Below are 21660 nucleotides of genomic sequence, written 5' to 3' on the forward strand. Positions count from 1 at the left end.
TTTTTGTAGAATGTTAGTATCGGCTAGGAGAACCTTTGTATTAGAAATATGTTAAGGTCAGCCAAAACATCGTAATGTGGAAATGAAATTGTACATGATATGAAACTGTTATTTTAATGTTTTAACTTTTGTTTCATATTTTAATAAATACGGCCGGGAGGGTAACTCCCTCCTGCCTTCCAAAAGTTCAGAAAACGTTTCCGTATTCCCATTCTTGGGGATTTGTGTTGAGAGGGGGTGGCGGGTATCTCAGCCATACCTATTGGTGGCATCAGAGACATGAGAAGCTTGTGTCATTGACACAATAGCTTTAATGAACTATTTAGCAGAAGGAGGACACAAAGTGTCACCAGAGAAATTACAGTTTTGAAAACGAGAAGTTCAATATTCAGGACAAAAAATAGACAGAGGAGTCAGAAAAGTAGCACTAGAAAGGATAAAGGTGATTTGACAAGTGAGCATACCGAAGATCATGAAAGAAGTTAAAATGTTTTTAGGAGTGGCTGGATACTGTCATCAGTGGATTTTCACTGCTTGCAAAGCCTTTGATAACATTGACATGAAAGGATGCAACAGATCCGATTGAGTAGGATGATGTAAGTGAAGAAGCATTCATAAAATTGAGAAGTTGTTTGTGTAAAACACCAGCATTAGGAATGCCAGACTATACAAAAGAGTTTGTGTTGTTCTGTAGTGAAAGGGAAGGCTGTGCACTTTCAATGTTAACACAGAGACACAGATTGTCCCGACGTCCAGTAGAATACTTTTCTGCAACTCTGGATCCTGTGGCGGGGGAATTACCTGGGTACTTAAAAGCAGAAGGTGCTACCTGTGTGAGTTTAGAACAGAGTGAATCCATTGTGGTGGGACATCCCATAAAAGTTTATGTGCCACATTTAGTTGAGATCCTTTTAACAAGGACTCGTACCCAGCACTTGACACCTAGTCAGCTGACTAAGTATGAAAGAATAATATTGAGTGCTGAAAATGTAAATGTGACAAGATGCACCATGATAAATCAAGCAACGTTGTTACCTGATCCATACTGTGAGGAGGTGAAAGAGGAAGTGGATCATGATTGTTTGGCTGTGACAGAAATGTGTACAAAGCCCAGACCTGACAACCTTGATTCATGTTCTCTTGGAAGAGTCAGACCTTATAATGTTTGTTGATGGGTCATGCTTGAGGAAAGAAAATGAAGAAGGTCTGCTTATGCTCTATGTACTGTAGCTGGTATCACTGAAGCATCTTGTCTAAAAGGAGTAAATTCTGCACAAATAGCTGAATTGGGTGCTTTAACCAAAGCCTGCAAATCTGGGAGGAAATTGAGAGTAACCCTATTCACGGATAGTCAATATGGTTTTGGTGTTGTGCATGACTTTGGCCAATTGTGGCTACAGAGGGGATTTCTGACTTCTTCAGGATCTCTTACTAGAAGTGGGGAAAATGTCAAAGAACTATTGGAAGCATTGGAATTGCCAAAGGAATTTGCAGTGGTCAAATATGCCGCACATAAGTCAGGAAATGATTATGTGACACAGGGTAGTTGGTACGCTGCCCAAGTTGCACAATTTTGTGCTCGACATACAATGTCTTTGAACAAAGGGATAGGAAAAGAAGTTACCAATTGCCAACTAATGTTTTTCTCTGCTTTTGAAACATGGGATGAAGTTAGTCAATTACAGGACGAGGTAGATGTAAAAGAAAAGCTTTCACAATTGAACAGAAGTTACATTGTGCCTATCAACTAGAACCTTCTGAAGTGGTTGAGAAGCTCAATGGCACAATAAAATGTAGGTTAGGTAAGGTGTGTGCATCCGCTTGACTAAAATGGCCTGATGCTTTACCCCTTGAATTGAAGAGCCTTAGAAGCATTCCTGACTGAAGAACAGGATTAAGTCCACATGAGATCCTCATGGGAAGAGCAATGAGACAAGCATTTGCACCTGGAAACAAATTGATGAATATAACTTATGATCTTGTGGTGGACTATTGTAAGGTACTAGCTGATCTGGTATATTCTGTGTCTCACTATAATGGAGAAGATGCTACCACGGCCCGGCCGAATCATGCTCATGATTGTGCCCTTAGACTGGGTTATGGGGAAGAAGCACACAAGGAAATTGTGTTTAGAACCCAGGTGCAAAGAACCCCATCGAATCATATTGGTGACGACAACAGCAGTGACGTGTGATGGCTTGCCAAATTGGATACACGCCAGCCATACCCAGAGAGTCCCAACTGTTAGAGCAAATAAAAGAACCAGAAGCTAATAGTTGTGAAGTCAAAGATGTCAGAGAAATGAACAATCAAGTACAAATCAAGGAGAGTGTGCACCAGTTACTGGGACTGAAGAGACTGCTGTAGAGGCTGTGATAGAGCCAGAGCTAGAAAGACCAGAACAATGTGAATAAAGAATAGAAGAATTGATTACAGAAAATCTAGATCAAGCTCAGTCAGAAGAAGAAAAAGAAAGACCGGAGGGTCCAGGACAAAATCAAACAACAGAAAGAGAAGAAACAGAGAAACAAGAACAGTTCTAATTAAAAGAAAGAGACAATAAAAGGACACTTGAAATAGGTGAAGAAGGTGAAAAAGCAGTACAGACAAAAAGGGCTAGAAAGAGTGATCATTGGCCAAGTGGAGTAAAGAGACTGAGATACTTTCTAAGAAGAAAAACAGGAAAAGAATTAGAACAAGTAAATGAGGTGTCAAGTCAGGTTGAACAAGAACAATCAAGAATAAGATCATTAAGGTTGTCAAAAAGAGTGAGGGTTCCAAGTAGAAAATATAAGGCTCCAGAGTGGGCGTACATCATCCTTGAAGATTTTGAAAATCTTGATCTAAATGAAGTTCCAGAAAGTGACACTATTGCAGGATCTGATGAAAGGGAATTGAATCCACCTCAGAGAAAAGACTGTTGGCACAAAGAGTGAAATTTATTGAGAAAAATGATCAAACAAAGAGATAAAACAAACAAAGAAAAAAAGAGGCCATAAAGAAGGAAAGCCTTTGAAGTGTGGGATCACACAAAGGTTTTTTATAATACATTTTCTTTTAATAGAAAATAATTTAGATATTAAAAGATATTTTTTTTTGTAGATACCACAATGGCAGAAAAGAAAGTGACTGAACATCCAAAATCTAGTTTTAAACAAAGATGTGTTAGGTGTTTGCTATGTGGTATCACAATACTAATATTACTGTGGATATTGTTAACTAATGTTGTATCTGTTCTAATGGTATTTAAAAGTACAAATACCACAAATACTAATAAAAGAATGAAAGCAGTTACTAAGAAAACTACTACCATAAGTTTGGAACAAGTGGATGAAAGGATGTATCATCATGATAAATCAAATAGTAATTTGTCATTAAATGTATTTACTAAACTCCTTTATCAGTATGTTGATATGATGAATGTGAGTGACTGTTATGTCTGCATGAAACTAACTACTTCAGTCTCATAAGGTGTGACTTATTACCAAATTCTATTAACTTATGGTGTGTCCTGTAGTGTTGTGTCTACTTTGTTCTATGTAACTGGAAAGTTGCAGTTCTATTGTTCTAATATGGATTTGGTCTTTTCAGAAATTCCTATTTGAAGGAACTTGGATCCAGTGCTTAGTAGTAAAGATGCAGAATTTAGGAGTGAATTTTCCCTAACAAAGAATGCCATAGATATAACACATGCTCAAAGTAATAACCTAACATGTCTTTTACATGATAAAGAGAAAGATTTTCTAAATTTAGCAGAGGATAGAAAACAGGATTTCCAAAAGAAAGCTGTTGAGCAAAAGTCACATGCACCCCCATGGGGTACTCAGGAGGGGGACTATAAGAAAGGCGGGACTCATGCTGCAATGTCCCTAGACTTGTCAAAGTTGGGGACATTCTGTCTACATAGATTAAAAACAGAATATAACAATATTTCCATTGGTACTAGTGAATGGGAACATACCTTCCTAATAATGGGGGGATGGGGACTAGAAGGTGGAACTCATCCTGTTTTCCTAGGAATATATACTATGTGTGGTAAAAATTCCTATTACAGGGTGCTTGCACAATGGTACGGTAGTTGTTATTTTGGTATTGTATTTCCGAAGATATATAAGATAACTAAAACCAATGAAATAGATATAATAAGTAAAGGACTAACAAGAAGTAAAAGAGCGAGTTTTTCAGAAATAGTAGATGACATATTTAGTGCACTGATACCGTCAGTTGGAGTCGTATTGAATTTGCGTAAAATACATCAATTGTCTACAGTAGTTGATCGTTCATCAACAGATACTGCTGGAGGATCTTTACTGAATAATACTGAAACGGTTGCAATCAGATCTATGGTTTTGCAAAATAGACTTGCCCTTGATACTTTATTGGGAAAAGAGGGTGGAGTCTGTGGCATGTTGAAAATTCAACACTGCTGTACATATATCCCAGACAAAAGTAAAAGTATTGTGGGACTTATTAAGAATATTAGAGAGATTTGACCCAACTAGAGGTTGACAGTGTTTGGGAAAGTCTCAGAAAATTTATTTATACTATAGGTAACTGGTTTTCTACTTTTGGGAGTAGTCTAATAGGGAAGATACTAATTCCTTCACTTTCAATAGTATTAGTAATTTTGATGATGATAATGACTTATAAGTGTTGTAAAAGTAGGGTAAAAACAAGTTTGATAACATAAACAAAAGATAAAAAAATGGGAAGAGGAAAAGGGAAGAGATAGAATTCAAAGGAATGAAAGAAAATATATACGATAGAATGAAGGAGCTGAACATAAAAGAGAAAAATGAAGAATACATAAAAAGCAACATAGATACTAAGATCTAATAAATAAAGCTGGCACTTGGTTATGATGGGTATTTAATGGTGGCTCTAAACTGCCATCAGAGGGGGGATTGATGGAGCAAGGATTCAAGAAAACAAAACTTGCTCTGAAAAATCCCTCATTAACAAGTACTAACCAGTAGAAATAGTAAAGAAAATGAAATTAATATATACATACAAAATTTACATATGGGGAAGAGAGCTTTACGCATTCTTAATTAATAAAAATAAAATGCAATGCGACTAAAACCTGCTTTAAACTGGAAAAACACCTTTACGCATGTGCAAACCAGAATTATGTAGAAAACAACATGACTAACCCATTTGAGAGGGAAAACCCTCATGCATGCACAAGAATTACTAACATTATGAATTAAGGCACCCCATGCCCGTCATATGCTTGCCTGAATTTAAAGAGAGCTATTGCGTAAAGAACGCAATAAAAATAAGGGATAGAGTAGAAGTGTGTGGGGAATAGTAAAAATCACATATTTTAGAGAATAATATCTGTTTATGATATTTCTTTATTAATAATGTACGTTTGGGCCTGTTGTCGCATGCAAAGAAAAAGATGGTGGCGAAAATGAAGTCAAGATAGGCATGCGCAGCACATTCTTGTTGTGACCAGATGAAAGTGTCATTGACAGGCTGCCAAGTGCCAAGGACGAGAGACGTGTGAAACCTCTACTTTACTGTGGAGCATTATTCATGATTTTATTTGCAACATTAAATATATGGAAAAGGAAAAATGACAGAATAATAATTGAGTTAAAGGGGATGGATGTGTCAGACAAAAGAGTTTGTTAAGAAAATAAGTATGACAGCATTAGGTGAATGACAACTCCCCTGCCCCTGGCCAATCAAGTTTGTACTTCCTCAATATTTGCAGCTTTTGAGGGTGGGACATGCAGAAATAAAGACTATAACTAGAGTGACTTAAGTTTAGAGTTGGTGTTGAACGAGAAGGAGAAGATTGTCGTTATTGCTGCATGAGAGAGAGGGAGAGAGGCAAGAGTGGCTGCTGATGAGGAAAGGAGAGAACAGACTGGGAAGATTCATACCTGAATGACAACCTCATTAGATTGAAGATTCCAGAAGAATATTGAGGAGGGAGAGAGTGTGAGACAGGGATGCGCCCTGGTGCGTCGGGAATGTAGAGACATTTAGTAAGTATTACCCTGTCCTGATCTTGTCCTCTAGCCTTTGTCACCTGATTCTTCAACAGGAGACCTCCACCAGCCCTTTTTGCCAGAGAGTTGGTTTTCTGTTATCACTTTTGTGTAACTATTTTTCTGTCTCAAATTTGCATATTTTTTATTTGTTTGCAAATTTACATGTATGATTTATTATGCCTTTTGTCTCTAAATCTATCCATTCTTAATGCATTGATTTGTTGAATGTGTCTGTTATTTTGAATGTATTTGCTAAACAAATTTTTCTCCCATGATAGTTGATGGAATTTGCACTATGAATTTGTACTAATGAGCATTCATTTATGACTGAGATTTAGATAAAATTCTTTGAATCGTACCCAGAGTCTGTGGTTATTTCACTGAGATCTGTAAGTTGGTTAGCTAATTGTACATATCACCATCAACTTCTCAACTACTGGTCCATCAATCAAAGGAAGAGTGTTGATCTGTGAAAATTAGTTAGACATTATTACATTTGTCAAGAATTAATTTAAGTCTGTAGTGAGTTAATTAATCAAGATCAAAGTGGAATTAAAAAAACTTGACCCCCAGCAAAATAGCCAGTAAATTTGAAAGTGTATATGGGCCCAATTGAAAATTTCTTGACAGTGAAGTGTTTATCCCTGGCCTTTTGCGGGATCACCCTCTCCCTCAGAAGAGTATTTGGTATGCTCTGGATGATTTTCTCCAAACACACAATTCACCATTGAATCTCTATCAAGGACCTTGTCCCTCCTTCCTCGCTGGGTAGCCAACAAAAAACCTGTCACAGTCAAAACTTATTACTGCAACCCTAATATCTTGGCCCTTAGCTTTCCCCACTCCACACTACACTTGATTTTTAATTTTACAAAACTCTGCAAAAAATATTTAGACTCCATCTTTATGGAGACACAGGCTTCTTGCTGTCCCTATAGTTTTGTAACAGGTAAAACCTTGTGTCAATCCTCATTCGACTGAGTACTTTCCATCATTAAAACGCACCTCAGCATTATTCGGGCTAATCTACATTGGGCAAAGAACTATTCATTTCCGGAGATAAAATTGTTGTATTCCTTGTTTTGCCTAATACTATCATATTTACCAGTACTGCTGTCTCAACCCTCAATGGATAATGCGTCTTTTCTCTTTATTTCACACATGCAAAAAAAACATTTTTAATTTACAAAATATTTTTTTCACCTTTCATTTACGTGCAGTACACATATAATACTTTTTGACAGACTTGAGAGTATTATTTATTTATTGTAGCAACTAGAACTGTTTCAAATTGAGAGCAAATCAAAAGGGAGCAACTTATTACTTTTTTTAATCTTTGAAACTGAGATCTTTTGACTTTTACTTAATGTGTCAGAGCTGCATTGATGGAAACTGGTATCAGTTTAAATGTTTTCAAACTATTTCCATCTATTTTGCTAAATGCTGTATTTCCATTTACAATAGGTAAGCGATAGACTTAGGAAGTGTTGTAGAGTTTGGAATCACATGCCTAGGTTTTCCCACATGTAGAAAAATGTTTTAGAGCCTAAATTCTCTTATCTAAGTAATTTCTTCGTCAAACTATACAGTTAAATCCCCAAATGTACATTATTGAACAGTATAAATAGGCAGTTGGGCAAGGGAATGCTGATTTTTACATCTATAGTGGCAGGTCACATCATAATTACTACCATTTTGAAGCCTGGCCTGGTCACTAACTTAGTATTAAAACATACTATGTGCCCTTACAAAAAGTTAAAGCCTGCTCACGCACAATTTGAGTCCATATTATGAAGAAGGATCTAGCAGTACTTGTGTCTGAGTATTGCAGACATGGGAGCATTCTGCACTGCGGTTGGGAGCTACTGAAAAAGCCCTTAGTGGTGGCTACTGCATCTCCCAAGACTGAAGTGATGGTAGGGCATTTCTAAACTGAGCAGGACATTTCTTCTAGGATTAGTCTGAGTGGACAACATATAATGGCCCAGAGAGATCTGAGCAGAGGCAATGTTCCGATTGGCTGCATGGGCTAGGAGTAGGGAGGATGTTGGTGCAATGATGGTACAGCGTTCATATATAGCCCAGCCACATCATACAAAAGACTTTGCCAGCTGAGCTTCTGAAGCTTATAAATGTCCCTCAGCTTGTTATGTGGGCTGTGGAAGGCTGGGTGGCCTGGGCTCAATGTATCCTTGCTGAGGCCCAGGGCCTTCATTTCTGTTCACACTCTATGTGACTGACATATGCTACTGCCATGCAAGCTGGAAATGGTGCTAACCTGCTCTTCAGCTTCTTGCTTTACAGTCTCCATTGCATTGTAAAGGGCTTGCTTAGTGCAGGTTCAGTAGCAAGTAATGAAGGGTTCAAAGCTGAGTTCAGCTTTACCCTTCACAGATGTAGGGAGGCTGCAATGAGTATGTGGTGGTTGGCCCACAGCTGATTCTTGTGCTGAGCTGGCCCAGAAAAACAAAGGATCCCTAGGATGGAATTACTACTATTCATAAGAACAACAAATAACCACTATTACAAACCTGGTTTAATGACATGAAGCTGATCGGATTTAAACCCTAACTTACACGCAATGCCAAGTCACTTGGATTCACTGACTGCACCCTCAAGTAACACATCACTATGAAAATCAAGACAACCTGGTGCTAACTTTGACTCATGATTGGGTCTAATCTATGCAAAGTGACTTTAGAAGAGCTGTTCAAACTATTGTACTCTTTCATTTTGATGGTGGCAGGCTTAATAGCCTCTTACACTCTGCATTATTACCCATTGGTCCCTTTTAAAGGCATTCTTCATGCTGCAACACCTCTTAAGGAAATGAGACCCTATCACCCTATTTTACGATGTATTCACAATGAATCCATCTGTAAACATACACTATCTTGAAATCTACCTCCATCATCTATGAAGTCATCACACCAGCCACCATGTCTGGATAATATATTGACACCTAAGATTGAAACGCTGATACATTTGAAAAAGCATTGATTAATCTATTGGGCTTAGATGCAATTACAGACATGTGTGTTAATTAATACAGTTGGTTTTCTGTGTAAATATGGTAATAGTTTAAACTCTTTATATCTATATATGAAATGATTGTTGCAGCCCATATTCATCTGTTCACTACAAACCTGCAACAACTTTGCTCATCTGTTGCTTTTTGTTTATTACGTTGCAGATATTTTCTTTTTTTCTTTTCTTTTCTTTTTTTTCTTTTTTTATACAGAATACATTCGCAACATCTGTTACAGGGTTAGCATAGTGTGGTATCTTCCACCCGTTCTTTCCCCACCACTCCCAGGCAGCTCAGCAAGTAATGGAACTGCTCGCAGTGAAATCAATTAGAATGTCACCGGATCAGGGTTCCAAGGCCAGAACCTCGGAGAGAGAGCTTAGCCGTCACCTGCTGTGGTTGGGGTCGTTTGATCTACGCCGATGAAGTTGAATACATACTGTGTTTACCCTTTCTCTCATGGTGCCTGTCATCCGTCATTATTAAATACCACACTGGCGATGGGGGTCTTGAAGGGTGAGCGACCTCAACACGCACAGTAAAGGAATTATTGAAGATTGCTGTAAGGTATGTGAGAGCAGATCGCGTTGAACAGTGAAGAAACACAGATGTAAAAGGGAAAAAAAAGTACGAAGAGTTACGATCGTTTTGAGGTGACAAAGCGGAAGCACATACGTGCCGCGTAAATTGAGGAGAATAAAGGAACTTGCTGTCACTTTGAAAATCAGCTGTGAGCAGCCCAAGTCGTGGAAGGTACGTGGTGTAATTCAGGGAGAGCGGTGAGCCGTGGTTGGAGATGTTTCGCAGAGCGACAATGGGCCTCTGCAAGTGAGGGAAAAAGACGGTAAGTCACAGCGCGACCCTTTGCGGTGTGAATGTGGAAAAGGCAAGCCGGCACGCATCACAGTGACGGACGAGGGACCCTTATTGAACTCTGTCGGGTCATGCAGAAAAGTGATGGAGGAGGTGAACGGCGTGGGATCTGTGCTGTATGACTGTGCGCCCGTGGGATTTCCTTGTGAGGAAGAATAAAGGGCAGTAGCGTAAGAAGAACAAAATCTCGGCGTTTCTGCGGATTTCTCCACCCTCTCTGTGTTGAGTAGGCAATGCTGATCCTTTCATCAAAACCTTTGGGCTGCTTTTGGTGAATCTGGTTGCAAAACAGACCTATGCAGAAGGGACTTGTAAGGAAAAACAAAACCGACTTTGGAAAGGAGAGGAAATCGTGTTGTCAGGGAGAGAGTGGGAGACTGTGAAGTGTTCCTTAAAAAGAATAACAAATACACCGGTACCACCAGCAAGGACATCTCACCTTGTGGGGAGCTGACTTTAGCCACACGGCGCCACCTAGTGGTTTGAAAATCAATTGCACCTGCCCAGCTAATGTAATATTGGTGGGATTATTTTTTTTTTTCTTTCTTCTTCAGAAAGGGAAGAACTGCTCCGAACTTATTTGGAACTGTAACCTGGCCCCCACTCCTAACCCTGGTTGTATCTCAAGGAAAACACGACCCACTTATTAAGAGTAGGCCCCTAGTAATAAAGTCATTATGCAAAGTGTGACACCACCACCATTCTTTTTGACCAGCCCAGGGGAGCCTACTATACAATGAAAAAAGTGGAAGAAAGTGTTTTTGAACTATGCAACAGTGTGTGGTCCAAATCTAGGGTTAGAAAGAAAAGTAGCCCTATTAGCATATTACCTAGGGGCGGAGGGGGAAGAGGTGTTGGATCATCGACCAGAACTGGGAGCACAGGAAGCGAGAGGCCTGAATGAGGTAGAAATCAGTCTTAAAAAATTCAATTTGCGCTAGCTTCCAAATACTAGCACAATAATGGAGAGGTACTATTTCGGAAAAAGGGTGCAGAAGGAAGGGGAGTCTGTAGACGATTTTGTGTCTGATCTACGAAAACTTGCGGTGACATGTAAGTTTGGGGGTGCTAATGAAGAGAGGATCAGGGACCAGTTTGTGTTAGCGTGTAGGACAGAGCGTGTACATGAGGAGTTATGGTTGAAAGATGACCCACCACTGAGGGAAGTCTTGATTGTTGCTAAACAGGTAAAGCACATGCTGCAGTGTGTCAGTGAAATCAAACAGGATAGTGGTGAGAAAAAAAACGAATAGAAACCCAAAGTAAGCGAAGTTGTGACTGAATGTGAGGCTGTGTCTGTAGTCAAAGGTCAGAAAATTGTAGGCAAGGAGCAGAAAGAGAGTTAAGTGGGATGGTCATTCAAGGGTATCTGTTATAGATGTGGAAAACAGGGGCACATGGCCAACGACAAGGAATGCCCTGCCCTCAGATTCACCTGTAACAAGTGCGGGAAGAAAGGTCATTTCAGACAATACTGCAGGAATGGACAGGGATTTAGCAAACAGGTTAAGGACAGGACAAATGCAGTGTGTGACGAAATAGTTGTGCAAGTAAGCGAAGGTCAGATCTGCAGCTCCGAAGACACAGTATGTGAAGAGATAGTCGTGCAGGTGGGTAAAGGTCAGGTCTGCAGCCCTAAAGACACCATAAAGGTAAACGGTATGGAAGTAGAGGCATTGTTTGAATCCTGTTCAAGAATAACAATCATCAGTGCAAAGGAATTTTCACGGGTGTCTAAGGGGAGGATACATTTGAGAAGGATGGATGTAAGGCCCGGGGGGTATGCAGGTCGCCCCATATCTATGAAGGGTCACTTCTGAAACACAGTTGCATACAGAGACAGGACAACAGTGTCCAAGTTCTACATATCTACAGTAGGCGACAACATCTTGGGCTGGCAGGCACAGAAGGAGTTGGGGGTCTATCTCAATCCAAATATTAATCCCCAAATCTTAATACAAGAAGTGCAAGAGCCAGAGGAAGATTTGGTGGTGGAGTTCAAAGAAGTATTTAGTGAAGAACTTGGGGGTTTGAAGAATTACTGCCACAAGATCAAACTGAAGGAAAATGCAAAGCCTGTATTAGCCAAGGTAAGGAAGTTACCCATTGCCATCCAAGAGGCGGTGAAGGTCGAATTGGAGAAACTGGGCAAAGCTGGAGTAATCGAACCAGTGGAAGCGACAGAGTAGCTTGTGCCTATTGTAGCAGCCCAGAAGAAAGATTGGTCAGTCCGTTTGTGCATTGACCTTAGAGCTTTGAACAAGGAGGTTGTGGTCGACCGGTTTCCTCTGCCAAACATCACCCAGATGATGAGCATGCTGGATGGTGCAAGGGTATTCTCCACACTTGACCTTACCTCTGCTTATTTCCAGATCAAGCTGCACGAAGAGTCACAAGAACTCACAGCGTTTGTTACGCCCATGTGCGCATTCAAGTTCAGGAGAATGCCATTTGGCTTGGTATCGGCTGCAGCCGTGTTCCAGAGATTCATGGGGAACATCTTGAGAGAGATCCCTGGCGTTCTATGCTACCAGGATGATGTGCTTGTATTGGCAAAAGACCATGAGGAACACAAAAAGAGGTTAAGACAAGTGCTGACCAGGTTTAGGTCGCAAGGATTAACTGTGAGAAGAGAAAAGTGTGTGTTTGGCTGCAAAGAACTACATTTTTTGGGACACAAGGTAACCGCAGAGGGGATCCGTCCGAAAGCTGAGCCCCCGAACACCAATATGAACTTGGTGCCCCCGAAGAGCAAGGACGAAGTCAAGTCCTTCATGGGTATGCTGGAATTCTATGGCAAATTCATACGGAACTTTGCAGGAAGAACATTTACAATGCGACAGCTACTAAAAAAAACCACAGTGTTCGAATGGTGTGACGAATGTCAACGTGAGTTTGAAGACGTGAAGAATGCACTCGCAGAAGCGCCCAGCCTGAAATCTTTCATACCAAATCGCATCACAGTAGACACCACCGACGCAACTGCCAAGGGGTTAGGGGCGGTCCTCACCCAAGTAGGAACAGGCGGAGAGGAAACTATAGCTTTCGCCTCAAGATCTCTACAGAAAGCAGAGAGCAATTACTCTGTGATTGAAAAAGAGTGTTCTGGGCATTGGACAAATTCAGAGACTTCCTATGGGGCACAAAGTTCACTCTACGAACGGACCACAAGCTGTTAATGGAAGTGTTCGTCAAGAAGGGCCTAGATGCGATCTCTAGCAGGATTAGACTCAGGCTTATAAGTCTCCAAGAATACACATTCTGTGTCGAGTATTTCCCTGGAACACAAAATCTTGAAGCAGACTGCTTGTCACGACTGATGAAGGAAAATGATGGGAACGAATTGAAGGGAAAAGTGGAAGAAGAATTTAAAGACTACCAAGAGGAAAATGTTTGTGTAATAGTACAGAGAGCCATAGGAGAAGAAACGTGGAAAGAAGCACTAAAGTCAGACGAAGTTTTGGATGTGGTGTGCAAAAGAGTAAAAAGTAGATGGAAAACTGAAGATAAGCGGGAAGACGCTCTACGGCCTTTCTGGACGATCAGAGATGAGCTGTCTGTGGTCGACGAATGCCTGTTCAGGGGAATGAGGTTGGTACCTCCCGCGGCTGTGAGAGAAAATCTGGTGGACATGGCTCATGATGGCCACCTAGGCATCACCAAGACCAAACAAGGATTGAGACAAGACTACTGGTGGCCGAGCATGGACCTCGCCATTGAAAGAAAAGTAAGAGACTGCATCCCATGCAGCATCAGCGACAAAGTACTTAAACAATTCACACCTCCAATGGTGTGAAGGCCACCCCCATCAGGACCTTGGGAAGAGTTGGCGTTGTACATCGTGGGCCCACTGACGGGGGAAGTGCGCACACCGTACATTCTGGTGCTCATGGATCTGTACTCCAGATGGCCGGAAGTGAAGTTCGTAAACGAAATCACAACGAAGACCGTCATGGAGTTCCTTCGAGAGTTATTCTGTAGGGAAGGTCTACCTATAAGTCTACTCATGGACAATGGAGTGCAACTGTGTTCGAGAGAAATGGGAGAGTTCCTTGAAGAGAGGAGAATCACACACAAACGTTGTGCTTTGTACCACCCGGAGACCAATGACATGGTTGAGCACTTCAATAAGACTCTCAAAGAGAGCATTCAGTTGGCCAAAACCAGCGGCATGGACTGGAAGGAAGAATTATGGAGATGGGTAGAAGCATACAGGTTCACACCCCACCAAACCACAGGCGTCACCCCTTTCGAGTTGCTCCGAGCAAGAATACCCAACACTAAACTATCGCCAGGCTGGATGGGGGGGAACAAGGGATGGTCGGACCACTCCAAAGAAGCAAAGGGACTAGGGAGACAGAGAGAAGCAATGACGGAAAGAGAGGTTTGACAGGCTCCACTCTACACAAGAGGCAGGATTCAAAGTCAGAGACGATATTAAGATCAGGACACCCACTGGCAGGGCTAGTTGGTCTGAATACAGTAGGCCCACAAAGATAGCTAAATTGTTTAAGAATGCTGTAAAGACCCAGGAAGGAAAGATCTGGAACCTGGGAAGAGTTGTGAGGTATCACCCCCCCCGGACAGGATTCCTGTAGGGAAGGAGGGATTGAGTGCAATCTCGAGAAGAGTATGGGTTCCCCTCCCAGAGAACAGGGGGCGGTCCCACACCTGGGTGGTAGGACAAGCCGGAGAGTGATCAGACCGCCCAGACACTTAGAACAATATGTGATGATGTAACTTCCTGTTGTATACCTGTTTTAAATGTTTCATTTCTGATGTCTCATTCAGTCGGGAAGGGGGATGTGTGGTATCTCTCACCCGTTCTTTCCCCCCTTCCCCCCCCTCCCAGGCAGCTCAGCATGTATTGCAACTGCTCGCGGTGACATCACTTAGAATGTCACCGCGATCAGGGTTCCAAGGCGAGCGCCGCGGAGAGAGAGCTTAGCCGTCACCTGCTGTGGCTGGGGTCGTTTGATCTACGCTGACGAAGTTGAATAAATACTTGGTTTACCCTTTCTCTCATGGTGCCTGTCATCCGTCATTATTAAATACCGCACATAGGTTGAGTCAGTTATAGAATATACATTGGTGTTCATATAGCTAACCCCACTACAGGGTACAGGGTATATTTATATGGTTAAGATGGGTTAGTGTTTAAGGGTGTTGGTGTATTTTAAGGAGTAAGGGTGGGTTATGATTATGGGGTGCAGGGGAATTTAAAGGGAGCAGGGTGGGATTAGCACACGATGTGAGACATGGCATGAAGAGCGGAACGTACCACTTGCCCCTAACATTAGTCATGCCCCCAGCACACGCCCACAACACAACGCAGACATGCCCACAAGGGACTACTTTGCTGGCACGGTTCTTTTACCTTTTAAATGTATATGGTGGGCGTCTGCATAGCCTATGTCCTTCTGCTGCAACTGCCCTTTCCAATGCTGTATTGGGTGTTGTGATTGGTGGTGTGGTTCCTGAGATTACCCGTGGAACAGAGCGCAGGCTGCACATGAAAGAGCCGGATGGTAGAGTGACTTCGAGTGAGCTTCCAAGCTTCAGGGCACTTTGTTTGACACATATATATACATGTGATCAAGGCTACCGTGACGTAGCCGAAACGCGTCATGCTAGCAACAACGAGAGAATAAACAACCTTTGATTTGCAACTATAGCGCTGTGGAGTGGTCTGTACCTGTGGCCTTCTTTGTTCACGGAATGCTTTTCCTCGAGTAAGAACGGAGCAGGAACTTGAATCATATATATATATATTTTTGAGAACACATCAAAATACATTGATTTTTATCTTCAAGACTTTGTTCTAAAACTACCAGCATATCTTAAGGACTCAACTGATTTCTTACATAAACTTAATCAGTGCACTTGGTCTGCTGATCATCTTCTAATCACCATGGACATCGCCTCGCTTTACACAAGCATTGAACACAAGGATGGCATCAGAGCGGTAAAGCATTTTCTTGATCAGAGACCTATAGAATTTCACTGCCACAATATGATGCTTTTATCCATGATAGAAATATGCTTGAACAATAATGTATTTCTATTTAATAATGAAGTGTTCAAACAACAGAGAGGGATGGCGATGGGGGCATGTTTTTCCCCCACCTACGCGGGTCTCCACGTGGGGTGGTGGGAGGAACATGTCCTCAAAGTAACACACAAACCATGGTGGGACGCAAATATCGTCGAATATTGGCGGTACATAGATGATATTTTCATCATATGGCGTGGCAATATGATCGAAGCTGAAACATTTGTCAAGAACATCAATGACAACTGTCTGAACCTTCAATTTTCAGCAGATATTAGTAGGGATGTGGCTACATTCCTAAATGTGCATGTTAAAATCATTGAGGGTAAAATCACCACAGGGTTATTCAGGAAAACCACCTCAGGGAACACTATCCTTCATGCACACAGCTTCCATCCAGGACACACTATAGCTGCCATCCCATATGGGGATTTTTTAGGAATCCATCGATCATGCAGTACCACAGAAATAAGAGATTACCATCAGGAGGAATGTAGACGTCGTTTACTAGTCAGGGGCTATGATGATAAAAAACTACTGTCTAGCATGGCAAAAGCCAATATAATGGATAGACAGGTACTCTTAGATCCCCTTAGATCGAGAATCAATGTGACTCACTCAGAAGTACAGGATGGCAATACCATACGTTTAATAACGGGGTATAGCCGTCAAGCCAATGCAATCACCAAACTCATTAAGCGCGAATGGACAATTGTCCTGACTGATAACATCCTCAGAGACATCATGCCAGAATCCCCCACTGTCACCTTCAGGAGGGCATACTCAATGCGTAACAACCTAGTCAAAAATAGCCCGGAAACATCATCTGACAACTGGCTATCCCCACGTAAAGGTTTTTTTCGCTGCATAAGCTGCAGAGCATGTAAATTCGGTGTGAATATGAAATCTTTCCCTACACCGTTTGACACGCAACCTATCATGCTCAAATCCCACTACTCTTGCCGCACTGAATTAGCAGTTTACATATTACAATGCAGCTGTAACTTGATATACGTAGGAAGCACCAAAGGGGCGGTCTATTTACGCATCCTACAGCATTTACGGGCCATAGTAAATGCAGATCCCGCCTACCCAGTGGCTAGGCATTTTCAGTCTGTCCACAAACAAAATCTAAATCACTTGAAATATTTCATGATAGATGCGATAATCCCCAATAAGAGAGGAGAAGACAACGAAAAAGCCTATGCCAACTGGAGTCAAAATATATAGTCATGCTCAACAGTAAACATCCTGGGGGTTTGAACACAGGGGAAGATTTGCGCAACTTCTTATAGTGGCCATTTCATGCTTAGGTTACCTATGTGCATGTATCTGACATAGGGCTTCAGTATAAGCGGTGAGTGTTATTCTACATGGCTAACTAGAATTCCAACTTGAGTACATAGTTTTAAATGGATTTGTCCACATAAACCACAATTTCTCTTATCTGTCAGCTGTTTTAGAACTGTCCAGTGTAGCCTGAACTAGATCAGAATCACAAAGCAATTGTTTATGAATAGTAACTTGGGCATATAGATCTTTTTGAAACTGTTTAATTGCACATTTACACTTTAGCACTTTATTATTTTCAAACGTACACCATTACTGCTCTCATGATATTTATATGAGAAGTTCCGTTTTTAAGCCTTCACCTTTTAAATTGGAGTGTCCCATTAGCAACACTTGACCATCCTTGTATAACTAATGACGAGTAGAGAAAACTTTTCGTTGACAAACACATTATTGGTTGATCACTGGGGAGCTTAATGGTTAGCTAATTCTCACACTATTGGCCACATTTCTGCAATCATCCCATGTGACATAATCGAGTTCGAGGTATCTTACACAAACATTCCATACTAGGTACCAAGGGGTACGGTTCAACTATGGAATCATATCTTGAATACGATTAATTATATTGTCTGTTCCAACTCCCGGATAATCATTGTATACAATTGATTTTCTTTTGTGAATATGTGAATATATTCAGTTTTGTGTTTTCAAACGTATTTGTACGGACATTGCCCTCTCGTCTTAAATTAATATACGATAACATCACGTTCTATATATATAGTGCATCGAGTCGATTGACCAAACAAGACAACGAGTTCATTTCCATTTTTTGTATTTATATCACAAGGAGATATATAACATCAGCACATTGTACATTCACGCAACCAATTGTTACATTGTGCAGGCACTTATTAAATTTGTCGAATTTGCAAATATTTGAGTAAGGTTTCACACGGTATGCCTATGTTTACTTGTGAAATGTGCCATAACGTTCTCCTTTTGCATGTATGTTAAATACATTTGTTTTTTGATATGTTTCTATCTGATTATACTCGATGCAACTAAATCAATGTAATTTATTTATTGATTTATGAGATGGTCTAAGCACACATTTGTATCCCACCAAACACCATTACAAAATGGCGCCCGCTATTTGGGCTTGGTATGTGACTTTACATGTGAGTCCACCAACTATGTTTAGCTTTTGGTTTAGGCGCGAATTTCAAATGTGCACTAATTTTGTATATATGTGTGACCTCCACTTCACTCACTCATCAGTGAGCAAGGACGTAAGTCCGAAACGCGTCTGATGACTGGCGCCACCTTCACCATTTGATCGGCAATAAATCTTTCTGCAAAGAAGTCTGGTTTGCGGTAATTATTCAAGGAGTCTGTAAACGTGTGTGCTGGCTGACGGCTGCCGCCGGCAACGGGTTGGATTTTATATATATATATATATATATATATATATATATATATATATATATATATATATATATATATATATATATTAATATATATATATATATATATATATTCAATGAAAAAACCATAGGTTATAGGCCATATATAGTTAGGAATTAGCATTTACAAAACCTTATTTTACTCGCATAAAACCATTGAAATTCCATATATAGTTAGCTAACTATAAGCGCTAACTATATATCGCGCACCCGCAATCCACTGCTGATGATGTCACATATTACATCATTCATGACATGGTCAGTGACATCACTGATGACATCACTGATGACATCTCAAATGACATCACTGATGACATCACTGATCACAACATCCAGTGATTGTATGTGTCTGTAAAGTTTAAATATGTTTCACATATTGAAGAATGAGTGGATGTATAAGTGTCTGGATGAAGAATTTAGTAGGTGCATGACTGACTGTATGAGTGAGTGATTAAATGTGTCTCACTGAGTACATGGGTTAGTGACTAAACTGTCTTAATTCGTGCATCAGTATGTTTGTTGTTGTGTAAGCTGCTGCATGTGTTGATCAGTAGCTATAAGAGTGGCCATATGGGTTATTGATTGGTTGCCCAAGTATTTGAATGGGAGGCTGAGTGTGTGTGTGGGTGGCTGGGAGGTGCGTGACTCTGTGCATAGATGTGTAAGCAGTTGATTCACTAGGAGTATGAGTTCAAGAGTGCATGTGGAAACAGCTATATGGGCGGTTGACTGTGCATGGGTGTGTTGGTGAGTGAATGGATTTCTCATTGCTACATGTGCAAGTAAGTACGTATGTAAAACACAATACATGTGAGAGTTGAGATATATAAATAACTGAACATAAGAGCCAGTGAATGTGTGAGTGGCTGTATCGATCACTGTGAGCTTGTATCAGGGATTATATAAGAGAGTAAATATGTGTTATTATATGTTTGAATAAGTAAGATGTGTATAACTGTATAGTTGAGGAAATGGAGGTGTGATTGATTCTTTGCATGACTGACTAGGTGTGTGAGTAACTCCATGGATGAGTGACAGTCTGTGAGTGTCTGTTTATACTGAGTGTATGTAAGGTTATATTAGAGTCTGAAGAGGTTCATTGTATTATCACATGAGTGATGTGATCAGTGATGACAAATGAGATGTCATCAGTGATGTCATTTGAGTTGTCATCAGTGATGTCATCAGTGATGTCATTTGAGATGTCATCATTGATATCATTTGAGTTGTCATCAGTGATGTCATTTGAGATGTCATCAGTGATGTCATCAGTGATGTCACTGACCATGTCATGAATGATGTAATATGTGACATCATCAGCAGTGGATTGCGGGTGCGCGATATATAGTTAGCGCTTATAGTTAGCTAACTATATATGGAATTTCAATGGTTTTATGCGAGTAAAATAAGGTTTTGTAAATGCTAATTCCTAACTATATATGGCCTATAACCTATGGTTTTTTCATTGAATTTTCAAGGTTTTGTAAATGCAAATTCCTAACTATATATCCACTATAACCTATGGTTTTTTCTGTGAATTTCATTGGTTTTTTAATAGCAAATATGAAAAGCTTTAAAATGTCAAGTACGTGATAGATAAAAACATTTTCGTATTTATGCACGCTGATGTGCTTTGAACGCTGCCCCCCCCCCCTCCCCTCTTTTGCCTTAGTAGTACTCTCTCTTTGCAGATACTGAAGGGTAGTTAACGCAGGCCTTTACCCCCGTTGTAATCCGTCGTGCCTCCTTGTCTCTCCATTTGATTGATTGTTGTCCAAGCATTTACTGTTTTAGAATTGGTTCTCTTTGGATCATTCTCTATTTACAAACAAGCACAAAGTCGCAATACTCTGTTTAGTCTTTGCAGATAGTGAAAAATCGTGTAAAAAAATAAAAGTAATCGAACAAAATCAGTAGGCCACTAATTGGATCTCTTTTTGACCTCGCTAAAATAGAAATATTAGGAACAACCCTTCTTGAGAAATACGAAAATAGTGAGATGAACTGAGCTCCACACCATGAGGGCTGCAAGACAGCTCGGCTCCATCACCCATCCCGCACAAAATAACGACAAACCCTATGCAAATATTAAAAATATAGACAACACACCAGCAAAGAAACAGGGTAAAACATTTTATTAAAAAACTATTTACATAACGTTGGTCTATAAGATGATGTCAGTAGTGGACCGATGTGTTAATAGATCGAAAACAGCACAAGGCTCCAAGATCCGGATAGCAAGCTCCTGGATGTTGGGTGCCATAGTTTAGAGTTCTGAATTTCAGCCTTTTTCAATGCCTGTGCTTTGTTGAATCAAAATGGCGGCTTGACACAAAGCTGACTCAAACGTTGTTACTGATGCTATGCAGACCAAAACTGGTTTTCAGTTTGTACATTTTTCTAGATTTTTCAATCCAAGTTTGGTTGACTTTGTAGAACGATGGCTTCAGATTTTCAACATACGGTGTGGTGGCGCTGACTGGGAGGGGGCGCTTCGCTCCTGCCCCCTCCCCAAGTAAGATTTTCATAAGTGAAAGTACGTTAATGGTTTTGATCCCTGAGATGCTTCGATGTCACTACCATTCTCAAATAGCATAAGTTCTGGATGTTGGGTGCCATAGTTAAGAGTTCTGAGCAGTGCTTGTAACACTGTCTGAAGCTTATTTCCACCTACTGCAGCTTCACTATTCTCAAAGTAAGTGAGTGTCGTTTGTGGACCTGACTGCATTAGAAAACAATGTGATATGTTACCTTCCTAAACAGCTTGACGGAGGCCCCTGAGGGGCGGTGTGATGGCCATGGACTCGGAGAAGACGCTTGGCTCCGACACCCTCCCCAAGTCTTATAGCACTGGTGTAGCCTGAGATCGCCCCCGACATAGGCGGCCGGCTCCCGGAGTCCGGCGGAACTTTTTGCCTTTTGATGACTCTTCAATTCTGGACCTTG

The sequence above is a fragment of the Lissotriton vulgaris genome, chromosome 11, assembly GCF_964263255.1.
Source record: "Lissotriton vulgaris chromosome 11, aLisVul1.2, whole genome shotgun sequence".
Taxonomy (NCBI): domain Eukaryota; kingdom Metazoa; phylum Chordata; class Amphibia; order Caudata; family Salamandridae; genus Lissotriton; species Lissotriton vulgaris.